Genomic DNA, 26946 nt, shown 5'->3' with positions numbered 1-26946 from the left:
TTCCAAGGCCTTCCATGACCAGCTGACAATGACAGAACAGAGATCAAATGGCTTGTGCACAAAATATAGGGCCCAGTGATGCCATTTTTAGGGATTCTGTGACTGCTTATTCACTGAATCCTGCTTACTTGCTTGTTTCTGTTGCCAGCTGCTAACTTACACACCTTCACTGTTGGAACTGAGTCCTCAAGGATGTACCAGAAACTATGTGATATTAACTATCTGAGGTAAAAAGAAAATTCCCTTTCATGACATTTAAAAAGTAACACCTACTTTCTAGTTATAAAATAAATAAAAGTGTAGTGTCCTAAGTGCTTTATATGTATAACTTATTTAGTCTTTACTCTATGGCATAAGGACTGCTATTTTAACCACTTTATTTTTATTTATTTATTTTCTTTTGAGGAAGATTAGCCCTGAGCTAACATCTGCTGCCAATCCTCCTCTTTTTGCTGAGAAAGACTGGCCCTGAGCTAACGTCCGTGCCCGTCTTCCTCTATTTTATGTGGGACGCCTGCCATAGCGTGGCTTGACAAGTGGTGCATAGATCTGCACCTGGGATCCGAACCGGCAAACCCCAAACTGCTGGAGTGGAAGGTGCGAACTTAACTGCTGCACCATGGGGCTGGCCCCCTATTTTAACCACTTTAAATATGAAAAAATGCAATCACGGATCATGCAGCTAGGAAAGGAGGCAGTACTGAATCTGGCCATCTGGCTCCAGAAACCATGCTCCTAACTTCTATGAATGACTGCCTCCCATACCCGTTGAAATAAATGAGTCAAGATGTGAAAAGTTGAATGAACTCAGCCATTGGAGATAGTAGAAGAGATGTAAAAAGACAATGTACGATTAATTACCAAATGAATGATATAGGCCATATATGCTACTGGAGTGTAAAAAGAGAAGGAATTAGATTAGGTTGGGGATGCATTGTTAGGTCATGCTTCCTTGAGAGTGAATGGAGAGAAGAGTGTGGTTTTAGTTTAGGCTTGAAGGAAGGGTGATGTTTGAAACATCAGAGAGCATGGTGTCTTGGTAATTAAGTGGGTCCTGGTCAGTTACCTACAATTGGGCAGGCTAGTCCAGGAAAGAGGGTTCTAAGCCTGGAATTAGATCTCTTTTACTAGAGTAGGACAGGAACTGGGGACCTGACTTAGGTGCAGGTGCTGACATGCTGTTCAATCTGACAACCATGGAGATGTTTTCAAGGCGAAAAATTATTGTCAAACAATTGACTTTGAAAGAATCACGATGCAATAGCAGGGTGTCTCAGGCTATAGATGAGACATGGCCATGTGGGGATCCAGACAGAATTGTATCAGAACTCCATATCCTGAGAGGTGGGGAGGTGTGGGTGGGTGGAGGCTGGAGAGTTTTTAGGAGGGTGGACACTTGGAACAGGGAAAAAACAAAAGTCCAGTTATAAGAACTAGGCATAGGAGTTGGGGGTTGTGTTTAGAAATGAGATGGGGGCCTAGGTTTTAAAGTGTGGATGGGCATTGCTCTGTTTGGAGAAGGAGCAAGGAAGACTTGAAGGCTGGCTCTGGAATATGGCGGAAGGGAGGTTGGGTGAAATTGCTTCTGCCTTCAGTTGTAAGCAGACCGGGAAACAGGGAGTATAACTGAATGTGAAGGTGGGAACTAATTTGCTCCAGTTGTGTGGTAGAAGTGGTGGGGAGGTAACGGATCAAAGAATGCTTGACAGAGAGGAAGGGCTAGAGTACTACAGGTTGGAAGGACAGTGTGAACAGAATTGTGACAATGTATGCCGAGCAGTTAGGAAACCACTATGATTGGAGAGGAGAGTCTGTACAAGTCAACAGCAGGAAACAGGATTAAAAAGTAGCATTGAAGTCAGATTATCAAGAACTTTGATTTCCAGGCTAAAATGATTACCTTTCATCTTGTTGGCAATTGAAAGACTTTGAACACTTTTGAGCAGAGTGGTTGATATCATCAAAGCAATTGTGCAGAAGTATAATTTAACAACAGTGTGCAGAGTGGATTGGCATAGGACGGAGCAGGAGATGAGCGAGGAGGATTCCACCATAGCTTAGCATAAAGCAACAAGGACCTGAAATAGGTTGGTGGCAGTGGAGATTTGAATTGAGGGAAAAGATGCAAGAGAGATTGCAAAATGAGACCTGACAGGACTGGGCAACTGCTTGGATAGGTGACTGAAGTGGAGGGTGGAGTCAAAGAAGGTGCCACAGTCTGAGTGATTCAAAATTTTTAAGAGGAAATGTGCAGGTCAAAAATGGAAGATAGCCTTGGAAAATGAAAGGTTTGGTTTTACCAATGTTTAATCTGAAACAACAGGGAGGTAGTCAAAAGGATATGTTTATTAGATCACTGGAAACAAGGTACCAGACCTGGGGAAAGAAGTAAGGGCTGGAGATACATATTTGTAAATCTTCCTCCTGAAGATACTATTTGAGGTCATGAAAATCAATGAGCTATCTGAGGGGGCAGCAAGAACATAATAGGGAACACATCACCACAGTAACAAAGAGGGAAGAGAATTTCATGTGAGAAATGGGCAAGTAGTCAAAAATTTCAGATGCTGCAGAGAAGTCAAGGAGAGTAAGAACAAAACACAGGACCATTGATTTAACAGTTAGATGGTCATTAATTAGATTTAAGAATTATTTTTAGCATAATGATTAGTGTATGGAAGCTGCATCTTTTTGTTTGTTGAAAAGCTAATATGTCCTAGCCATCTTCTCAGAAATGTCGTTCAGAGATGGCTGAACAATGTATGCATATACGTCTTAGATATTTGTCTGGTGTTTGGGAAACCTTCCTCCTTTCCCATTTAGTCCCCTAAGTTGATTGAGTAGTGAGTCTTTTAAGTATGTTTATATTCTCTGCCTGCTCCATCCTATATTTCCATTTCCTTTGGTGCAATGAAGTGGAAATATTTCATCTCAGTTACTATAGGTCAGGGTTTATTGATCTTGGCATTATTGACATTTTGGGCTGGGCAACTCTTTGTTGTGGCGGGGTGGCCTGTGATTGCAGGATGTTTAGCAGGATCCCCGGCCTCTATGCTCTAGTTGCCAGTAAAGCCCCCCTCCCATCCGATTGTGACAATCAAAAATGTCTTCAGATGTTGACAAATGTCTCCTGATGAGCAAAATCATTGCTGGTTGAGAACCGTTGTTGTCAGGGAAGTCTGTGATTTTGGCCTTCCAGGACTAGGTTGCTGTTCTGCCATTCTGGTAACTATGCTCCAATTTTCCATGGGGAAACAACTCCAGGCAGGAATCCTGGACTTTTTAGTTATGTGAGCCATTAAAATATGTTTTGTTTGTTTGCTTAAGTCATATTTTCTCTTACTCACAACAGAAACCCTGTAACTGATACAAAAATGAGTTCTAGAATTTGGGGTTACAAATGAATGATCCTACATTGTGGAATGGGCTGTTTTAGAGTTGGTGGTGGACAGTGAAGACCCTTCCCTCACACTGTTACGTATTATCTCAGGCGGCGGAAATGGAAAGTTGTGTTACGCAGTAGTGGAGCAAAGGATTAAAGTGTCACCTTTAGTATCTCGGTGCTCAGACCATGTGCTTACTGATACTGAGGAATTAATTTGGGGACTTGGTAGCAAGTGGCAGGATGCTGGATCTTACGGACTATGGCTTGAAGCCTCAATAATGTCCCACCAAAAAGAGACATGTTTAGGTAGAAGCTGTCCTGTCTGAAGGCAGAGAGGTAAGAACAGATGTCTTGCTAAGAGAGTCATTTTTTTGCCCATGGCCCAGAATTCAAGGTGGTTTAAGAGTCTAGTTTTATAAGTCTGGAAAATCCTAATCATAATCACAAAATTAAAGATATTCTCAGTAAGTCAGGACGGTGTGTTCAGGAAGTAAGGTGGGACAGAGCAGGAAGTGAGGTTGAGACCTGGGGAAAGTCTGATTCCCCAAGACTCTTCAGGCAACTTTTGTTATGCCTTCCTGGCCAAGAAAGAGGCCAGTTTTTCCCATAGTAACTGATAGGCAGTTTAGGGCACAGGGCAGTTAGTGCCCTGGTGACAAATTGCTCTGAGACAGAAGCCAAGATGGATGTCATTAGATTGAGCCCAGAAAGGATGGGCTGAGCACCTGGACCTACTCCTAAAGGACAAATTTCCCAGGCTGGGTGCTGGATTTGAAAACTATGACCTAATCAGATCCATGGGACTTGAATACTAAGTTGTTGAGTTGAGTGGGAATCAAAAAACCAAAAACCTACCAAGTCTTTAAGTGAATTATAATGCCAGAGACATGCCAAGTCTGGCACACTAGTCAACATCAGTTACTTCAAACCCCCAAACCTCCACCAACAAATACATTTAAAGGAAATATTCTAAACCAATATTTATTCAGTGAAAAAATATTTAATGTGTGCCAAGGGTCAGGCACTGTGCTTCAGAGATCATATAATTTTAAATGAAACAGATGCCCCTCTCCCCGAGAAACAGAGCTGAAATTCCAATAAAGGGAGCCAGACAATAAACAAGTAAACAAATAAATGAATAGATGAAGTCAGATTGTATTAGTGCTATGACAAAAAAGAGAGCAAGAGCTGTAATAGAGATCGACTGAGAAAGTGGGGTGGAAATACGAAAGTTTGGAAACTTTCCCTTTTCTTCTATAAACAGGCTACTTTGGACATTCTGCTAAAAAGCGCTGGAGTAGTAAGTTAGCTTTGGCTTTGACACTGTACTTATCTCTTTGAAAGGTCCAGATCTTTAGTATTCATCAATTTCCAGTGCAAAGGTAGGCAGTTGCAGGTGGACTTAATCATTAGTGTATTTGAACAGATTTGTCGAAGGCCGTCTTCCTTGTGCAGAGACAGTAACCTGAAGCGCAGACTGGAGGGCATATTACAGCCACGTAATGAATCTGCTCCCTCCCATTTGGGATCTCAGGCGCATTTACTCATCTTCAACCAGTGTAATTAAAGATGAAAAGTATAACACTGATGCATACTTCTCTGGGGAGGGAGTTGTTTTAATTGTAGACCCATCAGTGGAAAATGAACTATGCTGGAGAAAGATCAGGATTAATTACACACCTGTTGGTGGTATCAAGCGAAACTGTTGCACTCTGCTGTAATAGGGGAACTACCTAGAAAAACTCTGCGATTTGGCAAAGCTCAAAATATCACCTTGTTAGAGCTTATAATTTCTGCCTTTTAAATTATCGAATCATCAAGTTTTAGGTTAAAGGACCTTGAGGTTGTTTAGTCTAATTCACATAATTTACAGATGGGAAAACTAAAGTCTGGAGTAGTTAACTGACTTGTCCAAATTCGCACAAATAATTTGAGAGGCATTTATTAAGCTTCTTTGCTAAATGCTCATGTCTTCTAAATGCTATCTGTTTAGATTTGGAAGTAGATGGTGGAGGCCAGAACCTCCATTCAGAACCTCAAAAAAGTTTAAAAATTAAAACCAGTCAAGTTTCATTTTCAGACAGCTTTTAGAAAGTGAGATATAGACTGTTAGTGGGAGAGAAATGACTATGAACCTAGATCCTTTAGGCAGCTGTCCATCTACTGGAGTTATGACCAGCTATTCTAAATTCCTGAAGGATATAAAGGATATAACCGATAGAGAGCTCTCTGTGAAAAATCATACTTTTAAATGTCATCTCAGAATTTAACCTCAGATTCACATTTAATCTTTTTTCTTGGTGACTGTTCTGAAGTGTGTGATCCTGGTAGTCTTCTCACACCACTTTGCTTAATTCTAGACTGTACATGGGCCTGAGTGGTTGGCCCTGTGCCTCAATTTCCCTGGGCTGCCTCCTGGGATCTGCTTGGCTTTTTTAAGGCAAGCTCTGTCCAAAGCAAGGAGTACATCTAGGCAAAACAGAGCAAGAGAACTCTAAGATTCAAGACAAAAGGTGAATGTGTTCCCACACACACGTATGCATGAGAGAGAGGTAGGGGAGGGGGAGAGAAAGATTCGTTTATTAACTCAACAACTTTTTACTGACAGCGTATTGTGATGGCTTCTAGGTATAGAGATATGACTACTCTCTTCATGGAATTTACAGTTTTGAAGACGTTTGAGCACACTTTTGGCACTATTGTTATCTCAGCCTAGATAATTCTTTGTTGTAGGAACTGTCTTGTGTGTTGTAGGATATTTTGTAGGATTCCTGGCTTCTACCAACCCCCATTTGTGGCAATCAAAAATGTCTCCAGACGTTGCCAAATGTCTTCTGGATTGTCCCCAGTGGATAATCACTGGAGCTAGAGAATAAGCAAATGTTCACACATAGTTAAATAATCATAATGGTATATAATTCTTTTTTGTTATATTTTCTGGTTTGTCACTCTAAAAAATTGGTACAGAAGAGAAATACTATTTTGTTGGAGGTAAACTTTTTATTGAAATAGAGTATACATACATGAAAGTGCATGAATCTTAAGTATACAGCTTGAAGAGTTTTTACAAAGTGGACATACCATGTAAATACCCAGATAAAGAGAGAAAATATGACCAGTTCCCTAGATGCCTCTCTCATGCCTCATCCCAGGCACTACTATAACTTCTGGCATTATAGTACGTATTCTTTTATGATTAACTGCTTCTGCTCATTGTGTCTTTTATGAGAGTCATTCGTATTGTTGTAGGTGGAACAGTTTGGGTTTTTTCTCATTGCAATATAATTTCCTATTTATCTATTCTACTTTGGTGGACATTTGGGTTGGCCCAGTTTCAGGCCATTAACAATAATGTTATTCTAATGAATAATGATGTCATTTGGATGGTGGAATAAGAGTTTTCTACCATCTTACCTTTAAAGAACACCAATTTGACAATCATCTATGAACAACGGTACCTTTGTGGAAGTCTGAGACTCCGTAGAGGAGTACCAGCACACTGTTGGAGCAAAAATATCCAAGACTTAGACCCACTTAAGAAGGTAAGATAAATAGTTTCACTTTACCTACATCACCCCTCCTTCAAGTTGGCATAGCTCAGTGACAAGAGAGATCTTCTTGGCCTGTGATTTTTCCCATGGGGGAAAGTGTGAGCAGGAAGATGAGTGTCTGATTTCACCAGCTGTATGGGATGCTGCCAAAGAGGCCCAATTCTTTCTGGCCCCATCCAGAATACCATGGTGAGCTGTGTGACTGAGGGGCAGAAAGGGACCGGGAGAACAGCAGCAGGGCTCAGAACATATCAAATGGGGAGAAAGTTTCTTAGGGAAATAATGGTTACTAATACAAGGTTATATGTCACTTATATTTCAATAAAACTAGAAAAAGGAATAATGACTGAGAACTTCCCAAATCTGACAAGAGATTTGGACATCCAAGTTTATGAAGCTCTTAGGTCTCTACCAAATTTAACCCACAGAGATCTTCTCCAAGACACACAGTAATAAAACTGTCTAAAATCAAAGACAAAGAGAGAATTTTTAAAAAAAGCAAAGTAAAAAAATTTCTCGTGTACCAAGGAATCCCCATAAGGCTATCAACAATTTCTCAGCAGAACCTTGCAGGCCAGGATAGAATGAAATGATATATTCAAAATGCTGAATGAAAAAAACTGCCAACCAAGAATACTTTACCAAGCAAAGCTGTCCTTCTGAAATGAAGGAGAAAGATTTCAGACAAACAAAACTGAGAGAGTTCATCATCACTATCCCTGCCTTACAAGAAAGGCTAAAGGGAGTTCTTTAAGCTGAAGTAAAAGGATGTTAATTAGTAACATGCAAACATATGAAAATATAAAGCACAATGGAAAAGACAGGTATATAGTCAAATTCAGAATACTCTAATACTGTAAAATGGTGATGTGTTAATCACTTAACTCTACTACACAGGTTAAAGAACAAAAGTAATAAAAATAACTATAGGTACAATAATTTGTTAATGGATACACACATAAACAGATGTAAATTATGTTGTCAAAAGCAGAATAGTTGGGGGTGAGTAAAAAGGTAGAGTTTTGTATGTGATTGAAAATTTCAGCATAAAATAGACTGTTACAACCGTAAAATGGTTTATGTAAGCCTCATGGTAACCACAAAGCAAAAACCTAAAGTAGATACACAAAAGATACAGAGAAGAGAATCAAAATCATCTATAGAAAACCATCAATTCACGAAAGAAGACAGTAAGAGAGAAAGAAAGGAACAAAGGAATTACAAAACAGCCAGAAAACAAATACTAAGATGGCATTAGTAAGTCCTTCCAAATCAATAATTACTTTAATGTAAATGGATTAAATACTCCAATCAAAAGATATACAGTGGCAGAATGGATAAGGAACAAGATCCAAATATATGCTGTCTACAAGAGATTCACTTCAGCATTAAGAACATGCATAGGCTTAAAGTGAAGGGATGGGAAAAGATATTCCATCCAAATGAAAACCATAAGAGAGCATGAGTAGCTATATTTATTTCAGAAAAAAATAGACTTTAGGGGCCAGCCTGGTGGGGCAGAGGTTAAATTTGCACGTTCTGCTTCTCGGCGGCCCAGGGTTCGCCAGTTTGGATCCTGGGTGCGGACATGGCACGGCTTGGCAAAACCCATGCTGTGGTAGGCGTCCCACATAAGGAGTAGAGGAGGATGGGCATGGACGTTAGCTCAGGGCCAGTCTTCCTCAGCAAAAAGAGGAGGATTGGCAGTAGTTAGCTTAGGGCTAATCTTCCACCAAGAAAAAAAAAAAAAGACTTTAGGTCAAAAGCTGTAATAAGAGGCAAAAAAGACCATTATATAGTAATAATAGGGTCAGCTCATCAGAAGGATGAAACAATTATAAATACCTATGCACCCAACATTGGAACACCTGAATATATTAAGCAAATTCTAAGAGATCTGAAGGGAGAAATAGACACCACACAGTAATAGTAGAGAACTTCAATACTCCACTTTCCACAATGGATAGATAATCCAGGCAGAAAAATCAATAAGGATACATTAGACTTGAACTATACTCTAAGCCAAACAAACCTCACAGACATATATAGAACATTCTATCCAACAGCACTAGCATACACATTCTTTTCAAGCACACATGGTACATTCTCCAAGATGGACATGATAGTTGCAAAATGAGTCTTAACAAATTCAAGAAGATTGAAATCATATTGAGCATCTTTTCTGACAACAGTGGTATAAAACTAGAAATCAGTCACAGGAAGAAAACTAGGAAATTCACACATATGTAGAAATTAAACAACACATTCCTGAACTACCAATGGGTAAAAGAAGAAGTCAAAATGAAATTAAAAAAATCTTGAAACAAACAGAAGTGGAAACAAAATATACACAATATTATGGGATGCATTCTAAGAGGAAAGTTTATAATGATAAATGACTACATTAAAAAGAAAAGATTTCAAATAAGCAACCTAACTTTACACATCAAGGACCTAGAAAAAGAAGAACAAACTAAGCCCAGCATTATCAGAAAAAAGGAAATAAAGATCAGAGCAGAAATAAATGAAATGGACACCAGAAAAACAATAGAAAAGATCAGTGAAATTAAGAGCAGGTTTTTAAAAAAAGATAAGTAAAATTGACAAACCTTTAGCTAGACTAAGAAAAAAATAAGAGAATTCAAATAAATAAATCAGAAATGAAAGAGGTGCCATTATAGCTGATACCACAGAAATACAAAGAATCATAAGTGACTACTATGAACAATTATACATCAACTATTGGATAACCCAGAAGAAATGGATAGATTCCTAGAAACAGATAACTTCCCAAGACTGAATCATAAAGAAATAGAAAATCTGAACAAACCAATAACAAGTAAGGAGATTGAATCAATAATCAAAAATCTTCCAAGAAAGAAAAGTTCAGGACCTATGGCTTTACTGGTGAATTCTAGTAAACATTTAAACAAGAATTAATACCAATCTTTCTCAACCTGTTCCAAGAAAAAGAAGGGGGAACACTTCCAAATTCTTTTTATGAGGCCAGCATTATCCTCATAACAAAGCCCAATGAAGATACTAAGGAAAAAATTACAGGACAATATCCCTGATTAACATAGATGCAAAAATCCTCAACAAAATATAAGCAAACTGAATTCAACAGCACATTCAAAGATTCATACATCATAATCAAGTTGGATTTATCCTTAGGATGCAAGAATGGTTCAACAAATCAATAAATGTGATATACCACATTAACAGAATGAAGGATAAAAATCATATGATCATTTCCATAAGTTCAGGAAAAGCATTTGATGAAATTCCATATCCTTTCATAATAAAAGCTCTCAACAAATTAGGTAGAGAAGGAATATACCTCAACATAATGAAGGCCATATATGGCAAGCCCACAGCTAACATCATACTCAATGTTGAAAACTGAAAGTTTTTCCTCTTAAGATCAGGAACAAGACAGGGATGCCCTCTCTTGCCACTTCTATGCAACATACTAGTAGAAGTCCTAGCCAGAGCAATTAGGCAAGAAAGAGAAATTAAAGGTATCTAAATTTGAGAGGAGAAAGTAAAATTGTCTCTGATTGCAGATGACATGATTTTATATATAGAAAACCCTGAAGACTCCCCCCAAAAATCTGTAAGAACCAATAAGTGAATTCAGCAAAGTTGCAGGATGAAAAATCAATATACAAAACTCAGTTGTATTTCTCTCCATAACAATGAAGTATCTGAAAGAGAAATTAAGAAATGAATCCCATTTACAATAGCATCAAAAACAATAAAATACTTGGGAACAAACTTAACCAATGAAAAATCTGTACACTGAAAACTGTAAGATACTGATGAAAGTAATTGAAGAAGACATAAATAATGGGCGCATATCCCATGTTCATGGATTGGAAGAACTAATATTGTTAAAAATGCCCATACTACCCAAAGCCATCTACAGATTCAATGTAATCTCCAGCAAAATTTCATCGGAATTTTTCACAGAAATAGAAAAAAAACCAATCCTAAGATTTGTATGGAACCACAGAAGATTCTGAATAACCAAAGCAATCTTGACAAAGAGGAAAAAAGCAAGAGGTATCACACAGCCTGATTTCAAACTGTATTACAAAGCTATAGTAATCAAAACAGTATTTTCTGTCATAAAAACAGGTACTTAGATCAAGGAACAGAATGGATATTCCAGAAATAAACTTAAACGTGTATGGTCAACTAATCTTTGACAAGAGAACCAAGAACACACAAACTGGAAATGATAATCTCTTCAATAAAAGGTGTTGGGAAAACTGGATAGCCACATGCAGAAGAATGAAATGGGACCCTTATACCACTCAGAAAAATTAACTCTAAATGAATTAAAGAGTTAAATGTAAGACCCGAAACTGTAAAAGTCTTAGAAGAAATATAGGGAAAAATCTCCTTGATTTTGGTATTGGCAATGATTTTTTGGATGTCATAGCAAAAGCACAGATAATGAAAGCAAAAATAAATAAGTGAGACTACAGCTTATGCACAGCAAAGGAAACAGTCAAGAAAATGAAAAGGGAACCTATGGAATAGGAGAAAATATCTGAAAACTATATGTCCGATGAGGGGTTAATATGCAAAATATATAAGGAACTTATACAGCTCAAAAGCAAAAAAACAAATAACCTGATCAAAAGATGGGCACAGGGCCTGAATAGACATTTTCCCAAAGAAGACATTCAACTGGCCAACAACTATGTGAAAAAGTGCTCAATATTACCAATCATGGTGAAATGAAAATCAAAATCACAGTGCGATATCCCCTCACAGCTGTAAGGATGGCTTTTATCAAAAGTGTTGCTGAGGGTGTGGAGAAAAGGGAACTCTTGTATACTGTTAGAGGGAATCTAAATTAGTACAGCCACTATGGAAAACAATATGGAGGTTCCTTAAAAAATTAAAAATAGAACTACCACATGATCCAGCAATCCCACTTCTGAGTATATATCTGCAGGAGGTGAAATCACTATCTTGAAGAGATACTTGCATTCCCACGTTCATGGCAGTATTATTCACAATAGCCAGGACAGAGAAACAGCATAAGTGTCCACTGACAGGCGAATGGATAAAAAAGATGCAGTATACATACATGAAATAGAATATTATTCAGTGACAAAAAAGAAGGAAATTCTGCCATTTGTGACAACGTGGATGAGCCTTGAGGGCATTATGCTAAATAAGGTAAGTCAGAAAGAGAGAAAGACAAGTACTGTATGATCTCACTTATATGTAGAATCGAAAAATAAAAGTCAGGGGCTGGCCCAGTGGGGTAGTGATTATTTTGGTGTGCTCCACTTTGGTGGCCCAGGGTTTGTGGGTTCAGATCCTGGGCACAGACCTACACACTGCTCATCAAGCCATGCTGTGGCAGCATCTCACATACAAAATAGAGAAGATGGGCATAGCTGTTAGCTCAGGGCCAATCTTCCTGACCAAACAAAAAAAAAAGTCAAACACATAGAAACAGGTAAAGCCTTCAGTTATAAGATGAATAAGTTCTGGGGATTTAATGTACAACATGGTGACTATAGTTAATAACACTGTATTGTATACTTGAAATTTGCTAAGAGAGTAGATTTTAAGCGTTTTCACCACACATACACACACACACACAAGTAACTATGTGAGGTGATGGCTATATTAATTAACCTGATTGTGATAGTCATTTCACAAAATAGGCATATATCAAATCATCACATTGTACACTTTAAATATATACAATTTTATCTGTCAATTATACCTCAATAAAGCTGGAGAAAAAAATGACAGTAATGTTTTTAATAGTCTTTAAAAAATAACATCTTTATTCAGATATAGCTTATATACCATAAAACTCACCCTTTTATAATGTACAGTTAAATGATTTTTGGTATATTCAAAGCCTTGTGCAACCATCACCCTAATTTTAGAACATTTCCATCACTCTGAAAAGAAATCCTGTACCTGTTAGCAGTCACTTTTCATTTCTCTTATCCCCTACCCTCAATTCTTGCCTACCCTAATGTACTTTCTTCTGTTTCCATGGATTTATCTATTCTGGACATTTCACATAAATGGAGTCATATAATATGTGGTCTTTTGTAACTGATGTCTTTCGCTTAACATGTCTTCAAGATCCCTCCATGTTGTAGTATGTATAAGTACTTCATTCCTTTTTATGATCCATTAATATTCCATTGTATGGTTAGACCACATTTTGTTTACTCATTTATCAGATGATGGATATTTGGGTTGTTTCCACTTTTTGGCTATTATGAATAATACTGCTATGAACATTCATATACAAGGTTTTGTGTGAACATATGTTATTTCTCTTAAACATATACCTAGGAGTGGAATTACTGGATCATATGATAACTGTATGTTTAGTTTTTTGAGAAACAATCGAACTGTTTTCCAAAGCAGCTGCACCATTTTGCTATCCCATTAGCAATAACAAGTGTCGCAATTTCTCCACAACCTCATTGACAATTGTTATTGTCTGTCTGTCTTATTTTAGCCATCCTAGTGGATGTGAAGTGATTTTACAATATAGTTTTGACTTGCATTTCCCTAATGACTAATGATGCTGAGGATCTTTTCATGTGCCTGTTAGCCATTTGTATATCTTCTTTGGAAAAATATTGATTCAAATCCTTTGCCCATTTTTAATTGGGTTATTTGTTGACTAGTAATAGTTGTTTATGTATTCTGGATACAAGTCGCTTATCATATATATGATTTGAAAATATTTTTTCTGTTCTGTGGGTTGCCTTATTTACTTTCTTCTTGGTGTCCTTTGAATCATAAAAGATTTAAATTTTGATGAAGCCCAATTTATCTATTTTTCTTTTGTTGCTTCTACTTTTAGTGTCATATCTAAGAAACCCATTGCCTAATCCAAGCTCAAAAAGATTTACTCCTTGTTTTCTTCCAAGAATTTTATAGCTTTAGCTCTTACATTTAGGTCTATGGCCCATTTTGAGTTAATTTTTATATATGGTGTGAGGTAGGAATCCAACTCATTCTTTGGCATGTGGACATTCAGTTGCTTCAGCACCATTTGTTGAAAAGACTGTTTTTTACCCATTGAATTTCATTGGGGACCCTTGTTGAAATCAATTGACCATAAATGTAAGGTTTTATTTCTGTGTTCTCAATGTGCCCAGTGCCACATTGTCTTGATTTCTATAGCTTTGTAATAAGTTTTAAAATTAGGAAGTGCGAGTCCTGCAACTTTGTTCTCTTTCAAGATTTTTTGGCCATTCTAGCTTCCTTGAGTTTCTATCCAAATTTTAGAATTAGTGGTCAAATTAGCAGCTGGGATTTCATTAGGTATTGCGTTGAATCTGTAGATCAATTTGGGGAGTATTGCTGTCTTAACAATATTAAGCTTTCGAATCTATGAACCTGGAGTATCTTTCCTTTTATCCAGCCCTTCTTTAATTTTTTCAACAATGTTTGGCAGTTTTCAGTCTATAAGTCTTCCACTTCTTTTGCTAAATTTATACCTATTTCATTCTTTTTGACGCTATTGCAAATGCAATTGTTTTCCTAATTTCATTTTGGATTATTCATAGCTATTGTATAGAAACACAAACGATTTTTGTGTATTGATATTGTATGCTGCAAATTTGCTGAACTTTTTTATTAGTTATAATAGTGTGTATATGTGTATGCGTGTACGTTAGGATTTTCTATGTACAAGATCATGTCATCTGTCAACGGAGATAGTTTTACTTTTTCCTTTCCAATCTCACTGCCTTTTACTTCTTGTACTTGCCTAAATGTCCGGACTAGAACATCTCACACAATGAATAGAAGTGATGAGAGCAGATATCTTTGTCTTGCTACTAATTTTAGGAAGAAAGCATCCAGTCTTTCAAGATTAAGTATGATGTTAGCTGTGGAATTTTTGTAGATGCCTTTTATCAGGTTCAGGAAATTCTCTTCTATTTTTCGTTTGTTAATTGTTTTTTCATGAAAAGGTGTCGGGTTTTGTCAAATTACTTTTTCTGTATCTGTTGAGAAGATTATATATTTTGTCATTTATTTCCTTAACAGGGTGTATTACATTGATTGGTTTTTGTGTATTAAACCAAGCTTGCCTCCTGGGATGAATCCTACTTTGTCATGGTGTGTAGTCCTTTTTATTTATTACTAGATTAGTTTTTTTTTTTGTATTTTGTTGATGATTTTTGAGTCTATATTCAGAAAGGATATTGGTCTGTAATTTTCTTTTCTTGTGATGTCTTTGTCTGGTTTTGGTATCAGAGTAATACTGGCTTCATAAGTTGAAAGTGTTCCCTCCTCTATTTCTTGGAAGAGTTTTCAAAGGATTGACATTAACTCTTTTTGACGTTTGGTAGAATTTGTCAGTAAAGCCCTTTGGGCCTAGGATTTTCTTCTTGGTAAGTTTTAAAATTACTAATTCAATCTCTTTACTTGTTATAGTTGTAGTCAGATTTTCTATTCTTCTTGAGTCAGTATCTTTTTAGAAATTTGTCCATTTAGTTTATGTTGCTGTACAGTTATTCATAGTATTCCCTTATAGCCCTTTTTATTTCTGAAAGATTTACAGTGTTGTCCTCTATTTCACTGTGGATTTTAGTAATTTGAGTCTTCTCTTTTTTCTTGGTTGCTGTTATGGACTGAATTGTGTCCTCCCAAAATTCATAGGTTGAAGCCTTAACCCCCAGTGTGACTATATTTGGAGATAGGGACTTTAAGGACGTAATTAAGATTAAATGAGGTCATAAGGGTGAGGTCCCAATCTAATAGGACTGTTGTCCTTATGAGAAGAGGAAGAGACACCAGGAGTGTGCCTGCAAAGAGGGAAGGCTGTATGAGGAGGACACAGTGAGAAGACGGTTGTCTGAAAGCCAAGGAGAAGGATTTGCCAGAAATCAATCCTGCTGGCACCTTGATCTTGGACTTCCAGGCTCCAGAACTGTGAGAAAATATATTTGTGTAGTTTAAGACACCTAGTATGTAGTATTCTGTTAGCAAGTACTTATACACAGTTATTTTATGATGTCAATTTTTATCTTCTGGAAACTTTAAAGGATTTTATCTTCATCTTTGGCTTTCAGTAGTTTTATCATGATATGTCTAGTTGTGGTTTTCTTTGTATTTATCCTGCTTAATATTCATATCTGAGATGTTTCAAAATAGTTAGGGGCAGGGAGTAGTTGGGAATAAAAATACAATAAGATTAGCCATGAATTGATAATTATTTAAGTAATGGCTAATAGAGATTTTTATACCTTTCTGTTTACTTTAATATGTGTTAGAAATATTTCATGGTAAAATGTTTAAAAAATAAGAATTTAAGAAAAAGTTCAGAAAATGTCACTCAAGAAGTGATTTTAGGTCATAGGTGCTGATAATCCAGGCTCCTCCTATAGCATAAACAGTTTCCTGTTGATTCTTATTTTTAAGAACCAATTTGCACAAAATTGAATCATTTATTAAAACATGAGGCAATCATTTCCTTACTCACGTTAACAAATTATATTTTCTTATAATAAGAGATTTTCTCGGGATTAAAACCTAAAGTATTTTTCTGAAACATTTGAAATTTCTCTGAGAAAATAATTTCAAATTAATACTAAAATAAAATATCGTTGTCTCCCCAAATCCATACTCAAAAACTACTGTGCATGGGAGAGATTTACACTAGGGTTAATCATATTTTTCTCTAGCTGTGAAAATACAAGTGGCTTGAATAGTCCATTTAAAATTTTTTTTGGTGGTTTTTTTTATGTTACTTTCATTAGAAAATGTCATCTCCATGTAGGTGAAAAAGACCTACACTACACTTAATTCAGATTCTGAATAGACAATGTTGGGAGGGAGGAATGGGTGATAACATTGAACCTACCTAGATTTTTTTATTTTTCAAAATGGAATTAGCTTTATAATTTTCTTCAGTCTCAGAAAAACCATATGCTTATGGAAAAATATTTTAGGCTATATAGAAACATATAAAGTTGAATAAGAAATCCACTGTTCCTTTCAGAATATTTTTATGTAAACCCACATGTTTCTTTTTAACGGGATCAAAAAACAGAGATGTAGTGATTATGACATTTCTTAAGCCCTACGCAACTAACATACCTTTATTTCTTTATCATTAACTTTATTTCTATTCCAAGTCCTTATGGTTCCACATGTTGAAACCTATGCAGTCACTTTCAGGTAGATGCAGCTTTTTTAAGTGCTCTCTCAGTCAATTCACCCATCTGCCACTTTCCTCAGGATGACATTTCAGGGTAATGTCTCCCTCCTCTGCTCAGGGTAGCATCTCAGTTTCAGCTGGTGTCATGCTGTGTTTAGGCAATGATAGTAAAGGGAATATGGCCAGAGAGCATCCTCAGGCATCTGCTGAGGTGTTACTCATTCACTGTGTCTTTGATCGTGGGTCTCTACTTTATTGCATCTGCTGATGTGTTGGAGTCTGCCTTGGCCACAAATTATGTTTATGCAGATCAGCTTATGTTTTTCTGGTCCTAACTGTAAGGTTGCACTGCCCTATTTGTACCCCTTTTGGGGATACAGGAGAAATTTGAGTTATTTTAAATATGGTCACATTCTTTGTCGACTATTTTTACCATCTGTTATTAATTGCATAAATTTTAAGCCCGGCTTGCTTCAGTGAGTTCTAAAATACCAACTTCTGGCAAATCAATAGCCTTCGCTTTCAAACCTCTTCCTCTGCTGGGGACTCCCACAGCCTATTTTGAAACTTAAAGCCAAGAATTTTTCCTCTCTCTCTCTCTTTTTTTTTTTGGAATGACCTCCGGAGACAGTGAATGGTGTTGAATTGATGGGACTATCAAGGGGAAGGGACAAAAAGGAAATGCAGGGGAAAACCCCAGAGGTAAAATTTATCCAAATTCAATCCCACCCCATGGATATACCTCATTTTTCCTCTAAAATGGGAGGTTTGAAAAATTTTCTTCTGCGATATGAAAATTATACATAATCATGCAGAAGATTCAATCTTTATAATCAAATATGTCATCCTATATCTTTTTTCTAGACCACTGATAACTGATTCACCCTGTGTACATCTCATATTACAATTACACCAATATGCCCTTACTTTATATGGATGGTATATACTATTATTTCTATCCTGTGACTTGCTTCATTTTTTAAAAATTTTATTAAATGTTGAATAATAAAAATGATATTTATAAAATATGTATGGGATGTAAGGAATAATACAATGAATACTCATATACTAACCACCTAGTAAAAGAAATGGAAACTCTTATTTGCCTACAAAGCCCCTGTGTCCTCCTTCCAATTTCCTCTCCTTTACTCTCCCCAAGGGGATTATTTCGAAATTTTGTGTGTATCTTTTCCTTGTCCTTAATTATAGTTTCTTTTTTGCATGAGTATATCTCTTACCAATAAGTTAACCAAGAAATTTAGCTGTGCATTAAGAAAATTCAATAAATGGAATCACACTTTATATACTTTTCTGTGACTTGGTTTATCCACTTAACGTTTTAATCCTAGATTTCTCTATGTTATGTGTACAGCATACTTTATTCATTTCCACTGCTGTATATTATTCTATACTTGAATACACCATAATTTATCTATTTTGCTGTTGATGGACATTTGGGCTATTCTTGTATTTTGCTTGTATAAAAAGTGCTCCTATGAACCTTCTTGTACACATTTCCTAGTGTAATCCCAAATTCTCTAGGCTAGATAGAGTCTAAAGAGAAAAGTTTCTGGATCATAAATTATGGGCAATCAACATTTTTTATTTTTGCCAATTAGATGAGTGTAAATGATAGCTTATTTTGATTTTAATTGTATTTTCCTGAATATGAAATGAAGATGAGCATCTTTCAGTGTGTATTGACCATTCATATTTTTTCATCTTTGAAATGAAAAGTTCCATTTCATGCCTGTACAAATATTTTTCTGCTGATTTCTTTGTCTTATTAATTTGTAGGATTTTTAGAAATCTGTTTTTGATGTGACTTCCTTATTGGTTATGTGGATTGCAAATATCTTATTCCAATTAATGTTTATATATGTTAAGATACATTTGGGCAGTTAGATGGTTTTCAGAGTTTTGCTATAATAATATACCATTAAATATTTTGCAGCATTTTTTTACGTTTAAAAAACTTGTATTGAGTAGGCTAAATCCCAAGTCCAACTTTTGGGTCAAAAGGTATGAATGTATTCATGGATTCTAAGTAAATATTGCTGAGTTACTTTCCAAAAAGGTTGTACCAATTTGCAATGCCAGGAACAGTGAAAAGATGTAACAGTTTCACTTTAATCAACCTTAGGTTTTGTCATTAAATGTTTTTGGCTAGTCTAATGTGCAAAATGTTTCTTAATATTACTTTGATTTGCATCTCTTGATTGCTAGCATGGATGAACATTTTTCACAGTATTTGTTTACTAATAGTATTTTCACTTATGTAAATTGTGTATTTTTACCTTCCAGGTCTTTATTTTATGTTAGGCTAAGAATAATAAATATAGCTGTCACAAACCAAAAGTAGAAGGTATTCTTCCATTTTGAAAATGATTACAGAAGATTTCTAAAGTCTAAGTGTCTAATATATACCTACTTATGGTAATTTTAACAAATCTTAAAAGAAAATCAATGTGTCTCACCTTGGGAATACAAAGGTAAAAAGAGTTGGTTCTTGCTTTCAAAGTATTTAGTCTTTCAGGTTAAAGCAGGGAATTATGAAAGAGAGGTGCTCCAGTGTTATGGGGGCCCTGAAGAGGAATCTCTAACTCAGATGAAGGTTCTAAAAGGCTTCCCAAGGTGGTGACTCTTGCATTAGGCAGGGAGATGAGTGAGTGTTAAGTAACTGGAGAGCAGACCGAGCTGCTGCATGCGCAAAGGGACAGAGGAGGGGAAGAGCATGGTCCCTCCCTGTGATGTCCTGGAGCTGGCCCTGGAGTAGCAGGCTGGAGACCCACACGTCCACCCTAAGGAGTTTGAAGTCTATTCAGAAAGTGCTGGAGAGCCTCCAAGGATTTTTAAGCAAATCGAAAAACTTATAATGGCAGAATAGGATGGAGAATAAGTGGGTCATGGAGAGAATAGTGTAAAGACATGTAGAAATATTTTAGAGAGAAGGGATGGGACAGTAATTATGTGAATAAAGAAGAGGTGATGAACTTGAGAACTATTTGGAAGTATATCAATAGCTTTTAGAAAATCCAAGACTTAAGTCAAATTTGCTATGAGAAGATAAGGAAGGGCCACTATACCACCAGGGACAGGGGTGACAATTTCAGGGCAGAGTCAGGGGCAAAGGGAGGCCCAAACTCTCTCTCTTCTCACCCGCAGCTGCCTCCCTTACTATGAAGAGCCTCTCCTGCAATCATGTGGACACCCCACAAAATTGTGTCATAGTCTCCCCACAATAAACAGCTGCCTCCAAGCCTGATGATGTGTGTGGTGGCTCCGTCTGCCCTTGAGAGGACCGAGCCCTAGGAAGAGGCTTGTGCAGGCCCTTAAAGCAAGTGCAAAGCTGTTGGGACAGGGAGCTCTAGGCTCCTGGGTGCCTAGAGTGTGCTCTGGGAAGGGGAGCACTGGGCTGCAGGTAGCCATGTACTCTGGGCCTCAGAGACTCCTTGCTCTGTGAAGCAGCGCCTGGCCTGAGGAGAGAGCCCCTTTTGCGAGGACTGAGGGCAGTGCAGGTGAAAAGTCTTGCCTTGGCAGGTGTGATCACCTGGAGGGCATGTGGCTTTGAGGCTGGAGGCTGAGCCTGTGTCTTGTAGATTCTGTAGGTAGCATTAGTGGGTGCTCTGCCCTTAAGTGAGCTTTAAGTGGCTGGGACAACCTCATTGGAACAGGGAAGCTAAGAGACTTTTGCAAACTTGATGACGACCACATTTTTTGGAGATACCCACAGAGAATGACATTTATCCACCTTTATCCAGCTCTAGCTTCAGGTTGGGTTGTCTGAGGAAATATCTGTTATAGAAAATTACTATTTATGTTAATAAAATATCCTTTTCAAATTATTAATACTTCTTTTGGTTCTGAATGGTCATGGATGGCTTTTCTATACTTGTTGAGTATCAGTTTTCTCATTCTTAGTAATGACAACCTACTTACAAATTAGCAAGTTTAAAGTATTCAACTACCCTCAATAAATATTTATTGAGTAACTACTGTATATGTGGTTGGAGATATAGTGGTGAACCAGACAGAAGGAACTGGTCTTTCTGGAGCTTAGATTCTAGTGGGGGACAGAAAATAAAAATATAAAAAATGAGTATATAAGATAATTTGAAAAAAATGATAAATGCTGTATGAAAAATAAAACTGGTAATGTGCTAGAGAGCAACAGTGGAGTGGGGAGAAGACTTTTCTAAAGACTGAACATTTAGCATGTGTCTCACTTAGATTTAAGTTGTGTCGAAATACCAAAAATGTCTACTTTTAGCCTTTTGGCCATTTCTTCTGAAAAGTCATCCCTAACTTTGTATTTGTTTTTGTTTCATTTTTGCTGAGGAAGATTCATCCTGAGCTAACATCTGCTGCCAATCTGCCTCTATTTTATATGTGAGCCACCATCATAGCATGGCCACTGTGATGAGTGGTGTAGTTCTGCGCCCAGGAACCAAACCTAGGCCACTGAAGTGGAATGTGCTGAACTTAACCACTATGCCACTGGGGCTGGCCTGTCCCTGACTTTGTTAAATTCTTCTTTTGCTCTAAAAGCTTCATGCACTGCCATTTACAGCACTGATCATATTTGCATTTCACATTTATTTGGGTGATTATTTGATGAAAGTCCTCTTCCCCAGAGACTACCATCTTTGAGAGCAAGGATAGGGTCAATTGTTGCTTTCCTCTCCATCCAGACACCAGCATTGAGCTTGCTTATTGTAGGTGCTCAATAAATACATGTATTTTAAGGAGTAAATGAATGACTAGCAGATTTTAAATGCTTATCAAGTCTAGACTTGTGTGTACTTTTCTGATATGTTTCAGGGTTGGAGTGTGCTTGAGAAAGTGGGCACATGACAGATGTATCCTTGTATAAAAATGAATTTTTTCGGATCTTTATATGTTGATCTGGATGAATAATATGTGGCCCTTTTTGATTTTGCAAATTGGATCATTCCCACTCAAGAATAGTGGTGGAAATACAGGTAAAAGAGTAGGGAAGCCCTTTTTGAAATGGAAGCTATTTCTGAGCTGACAGTATAATCTCCCTGTGTCAGAAGAGGAAAGGGAGCAACGTGCTGGATGGAAAGGCTAAAATTTAAATAGAATTTAGACAGACAGGAATAAATGTAGGATTACTACGTCATCAGGACACAGATTTATGCATTATTTTGATAATATTTTTGGTTGGAACTCAGGAAAAGGAGGAAACTATTTCAGAACAAGCAGTATGAAAAAAATGTATATTATTCTACAATTTACCTTTGCCAAAGTACTATTGTTAGGACTCAAAGACTGACTTATGAGTCTTTTCCTTTTAAGGGTTATCAAAACTAGAAGGGAAAGAGAAATAGGGAACTATTGGGCTTGAACCAAAAAAAAAAAATATGAATGGATAAAACAAAAGGGAAAGAACAAGTGGGGAAGCTGGCTGTTTAGGAAAAGATCAGCCTTGGCCAAATCCACCTTACACAACACAAGCAAGTTCAAGGCTCTAATGGGTGTTTGCTAAATTTCTGGTCAACTCTGTGCTTTGCAACAAATGGATCAGAAAATAAGGATCATGTAGGAAGATGGGCCCATCTGTGGCTTCTTCCTTTCAGGCCTGGAAGATTCTCAGTGACGGGAAATTTATTGCTTTCCAAATAGCTCACGTTACCTCCAGAAAATACTATCACAAAGTTCTTGTTCATATTGAGCCTAAGTCTGTCTTCTTATACCTTCTGTCTATTGTCCTTAGTTCTAAGTTCTTGGGGCCTTCAGAATAAATCTAATTTGCATTCTACTTAAGAGCCCTCAAACATTTGTCGTCATGTCTTCGCTCCTCCTGTCCCTTTTTCTTCCTCTGTAGGCCACCTTCTTTGCTCTCCTCTGTGAATGCATGGTCTTATCTATGTTCTTTATCTGTGATGCCTCGAATTTCACTATGGAGTGAGGTGACCATGTCCTTCATGCTACATATTATATAGTCATTAACGGGAAACACTGTTCTTGGTAGCCACGTTGTACTGCAGACACCTATTGAGCTCAATGGCAGATAAAATCCTTAAGTCTTTTTCAAAATTTTCTTCTGCTGAGCTGTGTCACCCCATTCTGCCTTTATTCAGTCACTTGTTTAGAACAGTTGTTGTCCTATGACTCCAGCCTGATGAATATTTTAGATTTTAATTCTATCATCCAAACTATTTACTATTCTTCCCAGTTTTATGCCACAGAAAAAACTGTTAAACATGCCTTTCTACCTCCATCCAAGTCAGTGGTAAATCTTGATCATGAAAGAACCAAGCTCAAAGCCTGTAGTTTCCGTTAGAAGGAACTTCCTCACAGGTTGGCATCAATCTGCTAATTGGTATCCTCTTTGGCATAGTTATTCAATTTATTACAAATCTATCTTATAATACTGTCATCAGGCTCAGTGGTTTTCAACTTTTGCTGCACACAAGAGTCAACCGAAGAACTTTTAGAAATTCTAGTGTCCATTTCCAACCCCGGACCAATTAAGTCAGAATCCCTAGTGCCTACAGGATTAAAGCAGTAATAGTTTTTAAAGCTCTCCAGGTGATTTCAATGTGCAGCCAGGGTTGGGAACAACTGACCTGTCCAATATTCCCCAAACTTCTCTGATGACAAGAAGTATCTGGAGGGTACGTCTTATAAGTGCAAATCGCTGGTCCCATCCCTACTCACTGAGTCACAATCTTCTGGGAAGCTCCAGAAACTTGGGAACACTGATAGTTTATACTTAAGACTTTTTCCTCCAAAAGAATATGACCAAGAAGTAGTCAAATCCCTGTTGAAATCCAGATTTACTATTTCACCACATTTCTCTGTAAAAGAAGGAAAAGGGTCAGTATGACTTACCCACATGTAATAAATTGTGCTTTTTGTGGTAAAATATCATCTTATTTATGGTAGTCCCTCAGATGAAGTCCAATTTATATTTATATATTTTTTGGTATGTCAATCTTCAAGGACATTTATTCATTCAACAGAAATGTATTGAGTGACTCTTCTGGGACAGGCTTGATGCCAGGCGGGGGAATGTTATTGTGAAAAGAAGGTCCTTGCCCTCATTTGTTCACAGTCTGGGGTTGGGTGGAAGAGACATAGGCATAAAACAAGTGCCCTAAATAGGTACACATTGTGTTAAGTGCACTGAAAGAAAGAGAATGCTGAGAAGGAATGATGGGGATGGTGGTGGTGAGAGGGCTGATTTGAGAAAGAAGCCTTCTCCTGGAAAAGACCTTTAAGTGATATGGGAAGCCTGAGGAGGCAGCCCTAAACGAACAGAGTGGGGAGTACTGCCAGGTGGGAGAACAGCATATGAAAGGCTGTGGAACTAGATGCTTGAGGGACAGAAAGAAAACCAAGAAGGCAGGGGTTGGAGAATGAGATATGAGATATAAGGTGACTAGGGGCAGATTTTGCATTATAGTAATGGGTTTGAATCTTATTCTAAGTAAAATGAGAAACCATTGAGTATTTTTAAGTTGGGGGGTGGGTGATGTGCTTGTGAGGAGAAAAGATTGAGTGGAGCCCCAGGGAAGAATGGAAGAAGGGAGAGCATTTGGGGTTTTTTTGCAGTAGTCCAGATAGGATGACAACGGCCTGGGCTGGGATGATGGGAGTGAAGAGAGTGAAAAGCAGATGGATCTTGGAGATAAAGCAAAATGCACTGGGATGTGGAGTATAAGGGAAAGGGAGGAATCAAGGATGAATGTTTGCTGTAAAATATTACTGGCTTTCTAAATCTTATCTACATGTGCCATGTATGTGAATAACATTTTATTTGGTCAGGAAATGCTTGGGATAAATAAATAAACTGTAACCAAAGAACCATTTAATAAATGCCTGCTGTGCACAGGCTCTGGGCTGGTTGCTATGGGATATACTCATCTGATTAACGTGGACTTGGGTTCCACGGAGGAGGCAGGGCAATTGGGTTCCAGGCCCAGCTCTGTCATAAGTACCTTCACTGCCAGTTTTTGGCTAGTGATATAATAAACGTAGAGATGATAGTTAATATAGAATTAATTAGAGTATCTAGAATAGTAAAATAAAGTATTAATTGTCTGAGTGAACACATGGATATATGATCTGTCCACTGTGTGACAATGGGTTCACTTACCTTTTCTGTAATATGAGGGCTTTGGACCAGATAATCGCTCAATTATCTCCTAGCTATGATATTCTGTATTTCTGTCACCAAGACATGATTGTTACATAAAGTACAGTTCATAGCATTCTAAAATAAATGCCAAACGAATAGGTCATGTAGGAGTTTCTTGGAAAATTCGGATAAAGGAGAGGCCAGTCTGTAGTGGGTTGGTCAGGTGAAAGTTTGCTTGGGAAAGAGTGAGCAGAATAGTTCAGCAGAACTAGAAGTTGCCATCAGTTAGGGAACAGTGGCAGATAAGCTTGCAAAGATGTGTTCAGATGGGATTGTGGAAAGTCTTGGATACCTGGTTCAGATGTTTCAGACTTTATGATGAATGGTGAGCAATAAAATCAACATTTATGGCTTTGCTTTTACAAATCAATTTTATTTGTATACAACATTGTGGGATCTGGGAGGCACCAACATCAGTGGTCCACATGAAAAGTGCTTGTCTTGTAACCCTGGGACTCCCATCTATTTCCTCTTTACCCTGAAAGTAGAAGCAGTCTTGGGATATGGTCTGGTAGATGGAGATTTGGACTCCTTACTTCGCCACTTTCTAGTTCTGAGATTCTGGGCAGACTCTGCACTGCTCTGCACCTTACTTTATGATCGCTTAAGTAGGGCCAATAACACTTTTCTTATGGGGTCATTGCGAAGATTAAGTATGAGAGTTTTATGAACACTGCAGTTTGCATGCATATGTGTGGTATAAAGGAGATGGCAGTGATGGGGATCCTTAAACTGAGTAAACTGCTGGAAGATGAGAGGCAAGATAAGGGCACACTCTGACCTGAAGGAAGGACAGGGGTTTGCCACAACTCATACTCTGTCAACAGAGTTGTCTGAGGCACTCTTTCAGCAGGCATTGTTCCATTTCATTTTGCCTTACAGGTTTACAATACAAAGTTGATCAGTCAGGATGTTTTACTGCAAAGTATTACAGCAGTGCTCACCAATTGGTGGTCATGATGGGGGAATAGAAACAAATGCTAAAAGGGAAAGCAACCTGAGATTTTCAAATATTCCTTAGGTCTGCATCCTCTTACTTCCCTTGTGTGAAAACCACTTGTGAAGTGATTCTGCGCTTTCAGTTGGAGTGTTGCATTGCTTTGGTGGGCTAGGGAAGCAGGGAAGTTGAAAGCCACTGCTGTGGAGAATAAATAGTGGTGTCCTATAAACTTTACCACCAAGATTCGTAAGGTAACCTAAGACCCACAGCTTCTTAGTGGTTTTCTGCTATTTCGGAAAGAGTGAGCTCATGGCTGAGAGTCATTGTGGATTAAGTAATGCTCCAATGGCCAAGGTTACGACTACCAAAAGTCAAATAGGTTGTTTCAGTTGAGGAACTGGGACAGGTCTTGGCCCCTGTCTTTGAATTCTTCCATCTACTGTTTCATTCTAAGTCTTTGAGCTACTGAACTCAAGTCTTAGCCTCTGGTCTTTCATCATGATTTTGGTTAGATACAGTGACAGTTTGTAGTGATTATAGATTTATTTTTAAAAGACAACCTATTGACCTTTTTATGAATAGCAGCTTTAAAAAGAAGTCTAGAAAAAGTCTGTAAGTCAAGCATATACGCTTGGAATTAGGTTTAAATTTGGAAGTGATGCAACGAGTAACGCTAACCCCATTCTCCATGTGTTTTTAGTTATTATACTGTTTAGTACAGTGTAATTT

Source organism: Equus quagga, chromosome 11 (assembly GCF_021613505.1).
Source record: "Equus quagga isolate Etosha38 chromosome 11, UCLA_HA_Equagga_1.0, whole genome shotgun sequence".
In the NCBI taxonomy this organism is placed as follows: domain Eukaryota; kingdom Metazoa; phylum Chordata; class Mammalia; order Perissodactyla; family Equidae; genus Equus; species Equus quagga.
This window is presented reverse-complemented; position numbering follows the sequence as displayed.